The sequence below is a fragment of the Engystomops pustulosus genome, chromosome 2, assembly GCF_040894005.1.
Source record: "Engystomops pustulosus chromosome 2, aEngPut4.maternal, whole genome shotgun sequence".
NCBI classification, from domain to species: Eukaryota; Metazoa; Chordata; class Amphibia; order Anura; family Leptodactylidae; genus Engystomops; species Engystomops pustulosus.
Genome location: NC_092412.1, coordinates 160,925,762 through 160,941,786, shown reverse-complemented (window position 1 = coordinate 160,941,786; position 16,025 = coordinate 160,925,762).

Sequence of the window (16,025 nt, the reverse complement as noted above, 5' to 3'; positions counted from 1 at the left end):
CCAACACGGTATAGGTTTTTTGGATATATTGTACTGGACCTAAATATATGCCACTATATTCACTAAAGAAAATATGCACCTAAATATATGGCACACCTAATTAGATGGAGAAAAGTGTATCATATGCACTTAGCTGTATGGCACAACTTATTGAAGGAGCAAAGGATGGCACACAAGAAAATATTTGCCAGATGAACCTAACTATATGTACAAATGTACACTTCAAAAAGTATACCAAGTGCACTTAATTAAACAGGGCATCCAATAGATGGTGCACTAGAAAAATGATACTTGGTACACCTAACTAAACAGTGTACCTAATAGAAGGCACACAGGATAAAATTATGCTAGGTGCACCTAACTATTTGGCGCAACTAATAGATGGCACACAGGATAAAATTATACCAGGTGCACCTAACTACACTGTGCAAATAATAGATGGCATACTGGAAAAACCATACCAAATGCACCTAACTAGACACTGTTACACTGTTTAGCTAGGTGCACCTGGTATAATTTTATAATAGAAGGCGAACAGGATAAAATTTTACCAGTTGCACCTAACTACATGGAGTTTCTAATAGGTGGTGCACTGGAAGAATTATAAAAGTGCACCAACTAAACGGTGCAGCGCTACACAATGTACTTAAAAGTGCATCCAGCTCAAAATACCTCTAGCATAGCACACTAAAAGTGCAGTTGGGTTCAAAAGGGATGGTCAGAAGATGGGAGTAAAGGATGAGTAATATGATCATGAAAAATAATCACACGGGGAATGCACAGGGAAAACACATGAGGTTCAGATGAGAGCAGGAGGGGACCAGGTAGGATAATGGGACTAGTAATAGTAGTGTAAAGTGGTAAATGTAATAGTAATAGTAGTGTAAACAGTGGGGCAGATTTATCAAGTGTCTGAAAGTCAGAATATTTCTAGTTGCTCATGGGAGGGAGCCAATCTGAGCTCAGCTTTCATTTTACCAGTGCTCATGAATCTTTTAAAGGGGAGCTGTGATTGGTTGCCATGGGCAACTAGAAATATTCAGACTTTCAGACACTTGATAAATTTGCCCTGGTATGTTCCTCTCTCCAACAACTCCAAAAGTACAATGGTGCCAACAGAGAGCACAAATATACGTGAAAACTTTTTACTGTAAAACACTGTGATTGGTCAGCAGATTGACCAGGTGACCTTGGCAGGAGTCTCTTCACCCTAGTTTCAGCCCATGCTAAATGTAACTTATGTACTCATGATGTACTAATACTCCATGCAGTAATAGTACTGCATGAAGCACTAACAGGTTAAACTGTGTTTATGTAAATTGCAATGTGGACACGATATTTACAGCACACGTAATATGTAATGCAATCTAATGCAGTTTTCAAATATTGCGTCTACATTAATTTAACATTGCATTGATCTAAACCGTGTAATTGTAATGTGAACAGGCTGCATTCACATGGTGTATTTACATTGGATTAACATCATGTTGTTTACTTGAACTGAATTTTAGAACATTTTTTGCACTATTTTTACGTAAATTCAATGTGAACATAATGGGGCAGATTTACTTATCCTGTCCCGTCGCGACCCCGCGGTGCGTTGTCCGACAAGGATTCGGGTACGGCGCGATTCACTAAGATCGTGCGCTCTAGTTCCTGCATCCGTCGCTTCTGCGTCGAGGTTCGCCAGAGTTCACCTTCTTCTTCCCGGTGCATGTGAGTGGTGATCTTACAACACATTTTTTAAATTCTGTCGTCACGTGCACCAAAAACCAGGGGAAATTTGGCGCAAAACGGAAATAACCACGAAACCCGACAAAGGTGAGGCGTTCAGACCCTTAGTAAATGTGCCCCAATGTTCGTTTGCATTCACACATTATATTTATATTGCTTTTGCATCAAAGCATTAATATTGTTTTGATTTAAAACATATTTGGGGCACATTTACTAAGGGTCCGTCGAACGCATTTCCATCAGGTTTCGCAAATTTTTCCTATATGCCCTGAATTGCCTCGGGTTTTTGGCGCACGTAATAGGATTGTGGTGCATCGGCGCCGGCTTGCATGCGATACAAATCGGGGGGGAGGCGTGGCTGTCGGACAACCCGACTGATTCGGACAAACCACAGAATTTAACTTTCAAAATTGTGTCGCATGATCAGCACTTACATGCACCGGGAAGAAGATAGTGAACTCCGGTGGACCTCAGTGGGGAAGCGACACATACAGGAAATTGGACGCACGATCTTAGTGAATCACGGCAGCTCCGAATCTTCGTCGGATATTCCGGATCGGGGGCGTCAACGGGACGGGTAAGTAAATGTGCCCCATTATGTTTATATTCTGTTCACGATATGTACAATATTCTGATGACATTACATTCACACCATGTTTATGTAAAGCAATGTGTTTGTGATTTTAGGTTGTATTCACACATTGCATGTAAATCAAGCTAACATTGCATTAAAATGTACTTATGATAACATTTACATAAACCATTGTATCCAAGGACAGCTATCTTGTTTTAAAGAGACAACATTGCAGAGTTTATGGGAGATTATCTTCACACAGGGGCACAATTGAAGAATTGAATATACATGACAGATGAATTACATTAAATGTGAATGCCCAGAACTGCTTTACACTTTACGATTTTCCGTTACGCGTGCCGCCGTCTTTTTGAAGCCGCCGGCAGCTTTGCCGGCACCGATCGCGGGTGTTACCGGTAAGCCTTTGCTGCAATATGCAGCAAAGACTTAGCGACTATGGAGAGGGCTCGGCCCGCGAGCCCTCTCCATGTACCGGGACCCGACATGTGACGTACTATTACGTCACATGTCGGTAAGGGCTTAATATGGGCGAAGTTCTGTATAAACTAAACCTACCTACATCCCACCTGCAACCATGTTTCATTGGCATCTGAGGTCCTCTCACATGACAGTGACAGGAGAAAAGACTGCCCCTGCCTTAAACTTGAGCAGATATATAACCTCTTCTGAGTTTTGCAGCTTGATCAGTCAGCTCACACTCAATTCAAATACATGGGGCTATTGTTTCAACACCTAGCACATGTCCAAAAACAACAACAGTGTGCAGGCGGCCTAACTCAGGAATATTAACACCTTTAAGGCATTGACATAATAGTTCTTCATGTAGGAAAGATATTTCCTGCGACATGATGTACTATTACATCAAGCTTCTGACTCCAGCTCACAAGCAAAGCCGGTGCCAGAAGCTGATGGTGTCAGGTTGACAACATCCTTTAACACTTGCAAATGGAGATAACTCCAACTGTGTTAGCCCCTTACATACATCAAGCATGACCGTGGCGTGTGAGGGGATTCTTCCAGGATCAGACCCCTGTGCTACTTACCAGAGTGAATCTTCCCGGGGTCTTATGAATAACCCCAGGGCTGTCTAATGCACCCACACCTCAGATCCTGCTTCCAGCAGGGTTTGACTCTCATCACACTCGCAACGCGTATTTCCAGGATCTCCTGGCTTGAACGCTGCAAACCGGAACAGAACTTGACATGCTGAATTCAGTTCCGGTTTGCAGCGTTCAGGCCGGGAGATCCGGACAGCTGGCGTTGCGAGTGTGATACGAGTTCATCGCATCACACTCACGAGTGTAGAAGGGGCCTAACTGACTAAGCATGTGTTAACAGTATTGCAATGTAGAACCTTGAAAAAGCAATCTGATGATCATTTTCTAGTGAAAGTGTACCACTTTCAAACCTAAAAAAACCAAGTGGATCAAAATAGATAATGCATCATATTTTGGATGTGTTAGAACAACAAAGTTGTAATTTTTTTGAGCTAAGGGTTACACATATAAACTGTCCAGGAATTGTTTCCGAAACATAACAGAGAAGTCTTGAAAAGTTCCAGACTTCCGTTTTCACCTCATTCAATTGTGTCTTTGAATGAGGTGCCTAAGAAGCATCACGTTTCCATAAAAACCAAGCCTCGCAAGTTAAGGATTTAAAGAGAAAACCTATTGACTCGACTATAAGCCTAGGGTGGGAAATGTATTGGTCACAGCCTCCCCAGTATATATCCAGCAAACACATGCCCCCCAGTATATAGCCAGCCAGTCAATTCCCCCCACTATATAGCCTGCCAGTCCCCTTCCCTCAGTATATAGCCTGTCAGCCAATGTCCCCAGTATATAGCTAGCCCTGCCCCCAGTATATAGCCAGAAGCCCATGCCCCCTATTATATAGCCATCAGCACATGTCTCCTAGTATTTAGCCAGCAGCCCATGCCCCCTGGTATATAGCCAGCAGCCAGCCTGAAGAAAAAAACTTTTAAAAATCGCTTTATTTATAAATTTAAAAAAAAACGGCTGCCACCGTGCCGGTATGTCAGACACTAGACTGCTTGGCATACCAATGTTATAAGCCAAGGGTTTGTGTTTGAACCAAGTTATCAGCTTAATACGTACTCTTATAGCCTCTGAGGACACATGGACTGAGAAAAGAAACAAGTCCATGTAGAAACGCGTCAGGCAGGGAGGATAGGCATGTTGTGTGACTGTCTACGGTGTGAACGTTGTTCAGTCGATAACAAAGGTATCTACAGGGGGGGGTTTATAGACTCAAGTTAGGTTTTTTCAGCAAAATTTTTGTGCTGCAAAACTTGGCTTATACTCGAATATATGCAGTAGTTGTCCAGTAAAGATTCATATATATATTGCTCAAAAAATAAAGAGAACACTAAAATACCACATCCCAGATCTCAATGAATAAAATATTCAGTTGCATTCTTTATTCATATCCATAGTGGAATGCAATGAGAACAATCTAATATATAAACCTGGATGTACATGTGTGAGTGTATATATGTATGTCCTCTAAAGGAATCTCTACCGTCGCGTTTACAATCACCGAATTTTGCAGTCACTCTCTGTGTCTTAGAGCGGGTTTTCAGCTGAAATTTTTACCTTGTGCTTTCAAAAACCTACTTATTACCACCATATACAGAAGGCATTGTCTGCTGCTGTTGTGGCAGTTGGAAGCTGAGCCGTGATTGGTTGCTGCTCTGCTGCAGGTCATTCATATGAGCTCTGAGCTTTGATTGGCTAGTACAGGCAATGAGTTGAAGACAACTTATGTGTGAGGTAAGATGGATAGGGATACAGAGATAGGGGGAGACTTATCAGAAATGTAACTGTTGCCCATGGAAACCAATCAGAGATCAGCTATAATTTTATAAACAGCTGTGGGAAAATGAAACTTGAGTTCAGAGACTACCGGCCACACAGTCACTGAAAGTGACTGCTGGCCTCACAGACAGTCACTGAAAGAGACTGCCGGCCACACAGACCATCACTGAAAGAGATTGCTGGCCACTCAGTCACTGAAAGAGACTGCCGGCGACACACTGTCACGGAAAGAGACTGACGGCTACATAGACAGTCAGAGACCGTCTGACACAATCTATAGATACATATAAAAAAAATTTTGTTAACCCAGTCTATTATGTTGTAGCCAAGAGCAGTTATTTACTATTCTGGGCAACAACAGAAGCTACAGCTAGTATAATATAAAACGATAATGTCAGGGATCGGGATCAGGGGACCCTCTGGACCACCGCAAGAGATGATACTGGCAGACACCTGGGACCGGAATCTAAGTGGCACCTGGTCTTCACCAGAGCCCGCCACAAAGCGGGATGGACTTGCTGTGGCGGATTGCCACCAGATCGTTCCACTGGTGCGACTAGCCCGTGGTGGCAACCAAGGTTGAGGTACCTTAGGATGTGACAATCTCATAGTACAGTTCAGGCACAGGGTCAAGGCAGGCAGCAGAGAAGCAAGGTCAAAGTCCAAATCTGAGTCAGCAACAGGAGGTCAATGCAGATGGGAACGGGAAACACAGAAACACGGGAACACTGGAACACAGGAATACACAGGAGCAGGAACGCTGGAGAACAGGACCACAGGAATCATGCAGGGGAGCTTTCCCGGGAAATGGGCAGCGTCAATCACCGGTGCGCTGGCCCTTTAAATTTCTGAGTGTTGGCTCGCGCGCCCTCGGGATCTGGGACGCACGTGGCCTAGGTAAGACGGGAGCAGGAGCGTGTAGAGGTGAGTTCGGGCCGGAGAACAGGGCAGCGCCACGGAGCGGGGCACGGGTGTGCTCTGGATCCGTGACATGCAAAATGAAAATTCAGGCTCATCCAACTTCAGCGGCAATGTGGCTCAGTAGTGTGTGTGTGGCCTCCATGTACCTGTGGAAATGCAAGGAAAAGAAAAAAAGGAAGAAAAGCACAAATAGTGTAGCTTTTTCAGGTTGTTGGGTTGTTCTATATCAGGATAGTTATATGCTCAGCTTTCGAGGTTGTGTATTAGTCGAACAACTATTTCAGCTTTTTATGATGGTCCACTGGGAAGCCTGCATTAATCCCACTGTCCTGAAGTTCAGTGGGTCTAGCACATCCTGGGAGTAAGAGGGTATAGCTCCTTCTGAAAAAATTTTTTGTATATTCTTAACATAATATATAAATATTATTATTTATTTTTTATGTTAAGAATATACAAAAATGACATAATTTGGATGCACCTTTAAGACATCCTCATTGGGATGCGCCTTTAATGCACCCTCATTGTGATCTCAGACTGAAAAATGGCTTTTTAAACTAACTGTGATAAGGTTAAAATAGATTGGACTGATGACGCGCTCGTTATGAGCCATGAAATGCGTCTCCATTTAGATATGCGGCGACTTTTAGGCTTTCTTACCTGTGCTTGCTTCAGAAGCACATATACTAATTTAGAGCTTACTTACCTTTCTCCCATGATGCCAACCCCAATGCTGGGTTCAGTGGCGCTGATCATCTCCATGGCATCCCTGGGATCCAATATCTATAATGTGTATCAAACGGTGTATCAAGCGTAGTGGCGCTCCTTCTCTTCTGCACTCTGTTATGGGTCCATAAAGTGGTTTACATCCACATGTGGGGTATTGTTATACTCAAATGAAAAACACAACAAAATCTGAGATATGTTTTCTAATTTTATCCTGCATGAAGTAGTAAATTTTAGGGCTAAATAAACATTGTATTGTCAAAATTTGAAAATACCGTATAGAACATCCATTTTGCTTTATTTTATGTTTGGTGATGCTTTGTTATGAGTTTCTAATAAATACAAGTTTTAAAACCCCTATAGTTATGAATAGGCCTCTAAAATAATTTAATCTAAAATTTTCTTCAAAATCTGGAAAATTGCTGTTTGACTTTTTTAATGTAATTTAGAAACCTGTTTGGTAGGTTAGACTAACTATATGATGAGCATAATAAGGTTACATAATCAACTCTCTGCAAATGTCACGCACAACGCTACTCAGCCAGCTGTAGCAACACACATGTGACATCATCAGCTGTCTGCAAGCTTTGTAGGCCGGACAATGCTAACAATCCCCTAGATTGCAAGCTCTTGCAAGGTGGGCCTCACTCCAATTGTTTTATATGACTATGTTATTATTATGTCTTATGTGCCCATATATGAACTGTACTTATAGACAACAGCTGCCTTGAACTGTGCACAGGTCTGCCACCTGCTGGTCATTTTTCCTAATAATCAGGTGCGCTTTATAATCCGGTGCACCTTATATATGAACCTAGACATTTTAGCAGGCATTCATTGATGGTGCGCCTTATAATTCGGTGAGCCTTATAGTCCGAAAAATACGGTACCCATAATTTGTAAAGCACTGTGGAATATGGTGGGGCTAAAGAAATAAAGATTTATCAATCTATATATTTATAGTATAAACTTTAATGCAAATTCTCTGATTGAGCCAGTCCTGTCGAAAGACCCCCAGGTACCTATTTATACTGGGTAACCATTGACGTGCTTACGCATGTGTCCCATAGAGCCTGATCACCTCTATGCTCCATCTGCTGTCTATATTTTGTATTTGCAGCTGCATTACATGTGCCTGTGAAGGAATGTGTTTGCAATCTGACCAATCAGAGAATGTTTATTAATTGTTAATTCTATATTGTAAGAAGGTCTCTGGTTGGATAATGGAACGTATTGCCTCCCAAGGGAAGTTTATAAAATCCCTTTTGGCTGGAAAGTTCTGGATAGAGAGAGTTCTCTTTAAGATTGAGTGATGATCAAATGTGTCTGAGGCCTGCTATCCTGACACCCACCTCACAAATACCAGGCCTGCTCCTGCAGCAGCTCTGATCCTTACAGAGCCTAAATAGAACCACTACTAGAAGCAGATTCTAACCTCTCCAGCCTGAAGCTACCTAAGGCAGACTGTGAGCACCCTTTGCCGAACACAATTCAACCAGTCACCTGTGAGCTGGACCAATTAGCCAGTTACTTTGGCCTGTTGTCTCAAGTTGTCAAGTTGGTGTTCTAGAATAAAGGAACCATTAGTTGATGTTTCACATTCCCAGTCTCAGTGTGATCAAGTGGGACTTTGTAGTTTCACCTAACTAAGCTGATGTGCTACCACGTACCCTTAACAGCAAGGGTTAAAAACAGACAAAGCTTACATAATCTATATCCTCCTGGAAGTTTGGCCACCAAAACTCTTATTTTTAACCCCTTCCCAACTTTTGACGTAATAGTACTGCATGGCGGGAGGTGCGTTCCCGCAAAATGCAGTACTATTACGTCAAGCTTCTGGCCCCGACACCCACCTCTAACACCCACGATCTGAGATTTCTCCGATCGCGGGTGTTAACCACTAACACGCCGCAGTCGCGCTGACCGCGGCATGTTAGGGGCATTTCACAAGAATTGGACCCCGGCGGCACTTACCGGGGGGGTCCGTGGTTGCGATCGCAGCCCCGAGACTGCCAGTGCCAGTGTGCAGCATGCTCAGTGTGTTACATTGCACAGTGTAATACATCTGTATTACACTGTGTAATGTGAAGAAGAGCTTGAACAAGCTATCAGTGGTAAAAAAATAAGCCCTAAACTAGCTCTGTCAACAAAAAAATATTAAAGTTACGTATCCGAAAAGATGGCGATGCAAAAACAAATGAGATTTCCTCCATATTAGTTTTTCTCCAGTAAAATTGTAAAAATAAATGAAAAACAATATAAATGAGGTATCACCGTAATTGTAGTGATCTGTAGAATAAAGATAATATAGTATTTTTAGTGTATGGTGTACGACCCCCAAAAAATACGAAAAGAAAGGAAACCAAAATTGACAATTTTCTTTTCACCCATACATTCAAGAGTTAATAAAATCTCATCAATAAGCTAATGACCCACTAAAATGAAGTATTTGTAATGTGCATCTCATGTCGCAAAAAATAAGCCCTTATATGTCCAAATTGCCAAAAAATTAAAGATTGTATAGCCATTATAAAGTGATGCATAATGCAAAATGCATAATCTGCTCTGAATGGCGCAGCTTCCCTTCGATGCCCTGGCGTGTGTCCATACAGCAGGTTACCACCAATATGGGGTATTGTTATATGCAGGAGAGATTGGGTATCAAATTTTGTGGAGCGTTTTGGTATTTTATCCACTGAGAATTTGTACATTTTTTGAAAAACACATTAATTTAGCCAAAAAAAATGTACTTTCAAAATTGTATCCGATTTTGTTTTAACCCCTGTAAAACAATTAAAGGGTTAACAAACTTCATAAAAGTTGTTTTACGTACATTGAGGAGTGTAGTTTCTATAATGGGGTAATTTATGGGGTTTTAATTTTATTTAGGCCTCTCAAAGTGACCTGAGCAGGTCCCTCAATAGCAGGATTTTGCTGTTTTTATGAAAATGTGAAAAATCGTACCTAACGTTCAAAGGCCCATAACATCATACAAAAATAAGAGTATGTATAAAAAACCATGTCCACATAAAGTAGACATTCGGTGAATGTTAGTTAATAAGTATTTTTGCTGTTATGACTATGTGTGGAAAAAGTAGAACATTTTTCCAAATTTTCACCAAATATCTTATTTTCTCATAAATAAATGCAAAACATACCACCAAAATTTTTCAACTAACATGAAGTACAATGTGTCACGAGAAAACAATTTTAAAATCACTTGGATATGTTAAAGCGCTTCAAAGTTATAACCATTTATAGTGACACAGGGCAGATTTGAAAAAATGGGCAGTGTCAGGAAGGTGAAAAGTGGCTTCAGCGTTAAGGGGTTAACCAATTTTGCGACAATTTAAAACATATTGGAACATTTTAGATTTCTCTATATTTTTCACAAATATATCATTTTGTTGTATTGTAGGAGAAACCAATTGTCAGCACCTGTCCAGCAAACGCGCAACCACAACCAGGCTTGACACTAGCTGTCAGACTAAATAAGTGGTGGCGAACTCACCCTGCGACGTCCCTGCAGGCTAAGACCCTGCCTAAAGCAGATAAACCGCCCTGATAAGGGTGAAACCACTATCAGGAACCTAACTGACGGTACCTGAAAGACCCTACAAGATGACGGAAAACTCACTTCGTCTGGCAGCTGGTGGAGCAGACAGGTAACCGGAATACAGATATAGGTCAGTGTTCACACAGGTAACAGAAACCGACACAAGACAGACAGGAAGGTGGGGTCACACTTGGAGAAAAACGATACTGAGGGACAAACCACACATGCAGACAGACAAGCGGAGTCAAAGAAACCGTGTCAAAACCAAGATGGCGGCAAAGGTACAGATTCGTATACCAAATAGAATGGTAAGTGGGCAAAGCAGAAGTCAATACACAGAATAGCAAGAAACACAATGGCAAGAGCACTAGATACACAGATAGACTGCAATAACCAGCACCTAATGAAGGACTGGGCAAAATATAAGGTAATAATGGACACTACCTCCAGCACTGACTGGCTCAGACGTCCATAACTCAAACCGCAGCTGCAGACAAAACAAGTACAAAGACACACCCAGCTTTCCCAGGATCAGAAACGGAGCTGTCAATCACAAGCAGCTCTGGGTGTGGTTTTCCAGCAAGAAGCCTGAAACCTGATCCCGTCAGAACAATTTGCAAGTTCTGACACCAATATATGAATTTTTAGAGATATTTTTAAAATATGGTATAAATTTCATTATTTACATGATTTTTATCTTGTTAATAAATGCTATATCACTAAATAGATTCTGTAAGCTTTGTCTGTCACACCTCTTGATCCCCGGAAGCCATATAACCGGGCCTCACCTCACCATAACAGTCTATCCTCACACATACACACATCGGGAGTGCCCCAGGGAGAACTGTTACCATCCAGCCTCAGCATCTCAATTTTTCTTGCAATCCACCTGTCGGATACCTGCCTGCTAGGCCTTGCTCAAGCCAGCCACTCAGGTACCACGGGAATCCAGCTGCCCCCAATTCCAAAAGGTCAGGCCCCAGTGGGGGATTGTTGCACTTAGAGAGACTGGGGCTATTCATTGGTCAGTGATTGACCAGACAGCACACAGTTGGCAACCCAGTGTATTAATGGTCTCAGCTTATGTCTCATCTAAGCATGAGGACTGCTGCCCACACAACTCTTTTAATGACTCTTTTGTAATAACTCTTTTCAGTAATTTAAAGGACATCTTAGACCAGTTTCTCGGTGGTCGACTGTCCTATATGGCACGCTGGTTACCTGCAGGGGATGGTTAAAACATTTCCAGCTTCTTACACAGCCTCTGTCAGAACCAGAAAATAAGGTTATAAAAATATGCAAATGAGACGGAGGTGCTCAAGCTCCTGTTGCCTGAGGGCCTCCTGGCTTCTCCACTACCTAATTTATGTATGCCACACTTGTCTACCACCATGTAAAGTAGATGCATATATATCACATAATATGTTATTTATTGTTAATGTCTATCTGCGCATATTCAGGAGTATGACCAAATTAAGATAAGCCAATCACAAACAAGTGTAGTGCCTGAGGGGAAGCTTTACCCAAAATAGATTTAAAGTACTAAATGACAGAATCTTATCATCCATGTGTGTGTTTGTGCTTATTTCTTCATGTGCATGCTTATAATTATCTAATTTGGAGCAGAGATCAATGCATTCAGAGTGAAACACAAGTTGTAGTGCACGATCAAAAATATACAGGGATAACTGACCATCACTAAAAGGGCTGCTGGTTCCACTACTAAAGATAATGAGAGCAGTTATTTTAATGTAGAAAGATGTTTGCAGATTCTACTTCATTTTTACTGTGACGGGTTCACTTTAAATCGGAATGATATTTATTATATTTAAGAAAAACCTAATTTATAGAGTGATATGGCCAAATGAATTTAAAGTTCAGTTGGGAATAAATTTGACCTCATATACCAAGTCAATATGAAAATCTTACAGTACGGTAAACTTTATGCTGTATGCAGTTATTGACAAACTTAACTCACTTAGGTTATTGCCTAGGTCGGATGCAACCGTATCCATTTCGCAACAGAGATCAGAAGTGGGAAGATAAATGTTGTACAAGTATTGTATAGTACCACATTTATTATGTGTTTTAGGCTTTTAAAAAAATGTTTGCTTATATTAAGAATTCTACAAAAAAATTGTGTGTGTATATAGATATTCAAACACACTGGGGCATCAGGGCATGTGTCTAATTTTTTAAATTTTTTTCTTTTGGCAACTTTACATATGCACTTTTTTGTGACATTTTAAAGATATTTTTTGAAAATATGACATGCTTAGGGCTGTTATTGACTTTTGGAGCCTTTTTACGACCTTTGTTTTAAAATAGTTGAAAATCACTAATTCGTCAAACACCCCATGTATCGATAAGGAAAATTCTCTAAGATACATCTAATCAGCAGAAAAGCAGAAAAAAAGCTGCCGGACAAAACTAGGTTTATGATAAAAGTCATCACTGTATTTCAATTGACTTTTGAAGTACAACAAGCAAACCACGAGGCACAACTTACATTTAGACATTAGACACAGTGAACACCAATCAATAAACTTTTACAATATTTCTGAATTTATTATAATCGTAAAACTGTGCTACACCTTTACAAGGTCATTTCTACATTTTGTTCTTTACAGCTTTCTTAATGAGAGAGAAATTACAAAAGATAACTAATTTCATGAAAAAGCTGTCCCTCTCATTTAAATAAGAAGACAAAACCCCACAAACAACTTTTGTTCACACATGTCTACGTTTGCATGATTTACAGTATAATTAGTCCTTCAATACAGTGCTACACTCCAGCCCCTTTCCTATCAATCACTTACAAGGCTTCACATGGGAATTTCTGCTGGGATGAAAATTGTATTGAAGTCATCTATCAATCTCTTTTTCTTTTTTTCAATTTTCTCACATGCTGCCTCATGTCTGCATGCAATGGAGGACATGTTTCTTAATTTTTAGAAATCTTTTTATTAAGTTTCTGCAATTACAACAAATATAAGAAAACAACAAACTGCAGTATTAATATTTGTTCCTTTCATTCTGTAATCCTCATTTCCCCTTAAATTGTCACAACCATTCTATTACTCTAAAATATGACCATCAAACACAAAACAAACCAACAAACAGAAAACCAAAAGCAAAAAGGCAGGGGGCACAGAAGTCCATTACTATGGTCATATTTTACTGTAATTGGAAAAGCTGACATGCTCACCAATGTTACCATCTTTTCTTCATCTTCATACATGTCTGCATTTTTTTGCCATTAGCAACTCATAATGAATGTGCATATTGTTTTTCTTGTATATTTCAGATAGCTGCAATGTTTCTGGTGTTTTCCATCTGGCTGCAATGCATTACCTTGCATCTGTTAAAATATGGGTGACAGCCCATCTTGCGCTAAAGGGACTTTTTAATTGCTATATTAAACAGTGCTAACAAGTAGTGTTTTTTTTTACTATGAAATTCAGCATAAATATCTGTTACCTGACAACTTTCTGAGGCACCGCCACCAAATATGTCCTAATTTCTATACTTGCCTGTTATCTTTCCAGCATGGGTTTGAATATTCCTTTATGCCATGTGCAATTCTATACCGTTCAATATTATTTATACATTTTGTGATCTGTGTACTCCATATCAAGTCATGTTCCCATTCCTCTGTAGAGATTGAAATTTAAGGTCTTGCACATACAGTAGAATTTCCAAATTCCAAAATTTACTTGAATAGTAAAACTCAGTGAAAATAATGCCTGTGTGCAATAAACTCACACTCTGTCTTTCCATCAGAAATCATACATAAATCATGGAAGGTGGGTTACAATGCCACACATTGGTTAATAAGCAGATTATGTCTGAGTGTGTTTCATATGGGAGTAATAAATAAAGCTGGCAATTATTTCCAATTAACCCCATTTATCTCAATACCTCCTGACACAACATGAATTATAATCTCTTGTTTGCCATATTTATTTCAATCACCCAGGAAGACACTTGGTTAATTTAAATGACTTCCTAGGGAGATAAGTGATACTTCACTTGGCCCTTTGCCTACAGCAATGAATCCATTACCTTACCCTTCTATACAGGGTTATTAGTTACACTTTGTTTAGAATGTCTCATATTCAATATTATGTAATATGTCAAATATGTTATCAGTGCAGCCATTTATAAAAAAAAATCTCGAAAGAAGAACATAATATGAATATATTCTGCAGTGTTATGTAATGAAGGTATGTATACCAATTTTATAAGAACTTTTTCTCTTTTCCAAAACTCTGTGTGAATTGCATTGGTTTGCATGATTCTGATAATCATTCTATGTAGCCTTCAAAATATATTGAACCTATCTAATGTTGTCCATCAGGATTTGGTAGTATCCATTTTAGTCAGAATTGAAAATGCATAGTTGACAGCTATGATGGTTCTTTATTTATGAATACCCTTTATAGGTCAATCAGTTTAATGGCTTCTGTGCTAAAAATACAGTCTCTCAAATCTCACGTATATAACAAGAAACCACAATGCCCCCCATCCCAGGAATCTACTTCCTTTAACATATGATGAGATTATTTGGCCGTGAATTCCACTGTATCACTGCCCATACATTAAAAAGCCCTGTCTATAAGGATGGTGAAACAGATTTTATTTTGTATTTGTTAGAGACTTACTGTAGGTCTAAAATATAACTATAAAAATCCCACGCCATTTTGGAGATATACCATGTTATTATTTAAGTAGCCAAAGCACATCATTTATCCTAATATTTTGGACATAACATGATAGTGACCAGTAATAAACATGCTGAAGTTTTTAAACATAGGAACAAATCTACATACATGTATATCACATAGTGTCCCAATAATAAAGCACAGGACCGTAAATAGCTTTTTAGTAGGGTAAAATTTTAAGTACATGGAAACAAATCTTCTATTATGGCACCCTATTGAACTGGATATGGCTGGCTGTCAATATCACATGAGCATGCTGGTTTGTACATAGCTTGTCCTACCTCACTGTGCAAAGTACAGGACATCCGTATCTATATCGATATCAATTTGCTACAACATTTTATAAACTATTTTTTAACATAATTTTCCCTTAGCATAATAAAATAATTTGTATTACACACTAAATGGGTTAATTTCTCAATTACCAAAGGTCATTGATAGTTCTGTGCTTCTGTGCATGCTCAATAGGTGACAGTAAGCCTGATTCTAACAAATAAAAAAGCCCAGAAGTCATTTGCCATCACTCATAGAGTCATTGTTATTGTATTCACTACAAAATAAGGTTAAATCACTTTGTTTATGCTGTATTGTCTTAGGTAATATGCACATAACCACCAATGATTCTAGTTGTGACTCATGACCTAAGACCCCCACTGTGCGCTCCAAACCATTACCAGTCTTTATGTCCTTTAGATCTCAGTATGTCTTGATGTAGTGTCTATTCTCTTTGAGGAAAGAAACATGGTCTTCTATTCACTTGGCCATTTCCACTTTCTGTTGCTTTGTCTTGTCCTTCTGTTCCCTGTGTTGTAACCTGGTCACAACTTCTTGACCTTGTGCCCCCTCCTACCCTCCCTAAGGTCTTGTAACACCATATACAGTAAAAGAAAACTTTTGCTTTTCTTGTTTTAGGCTTGGGGCAATGAGACAACTTC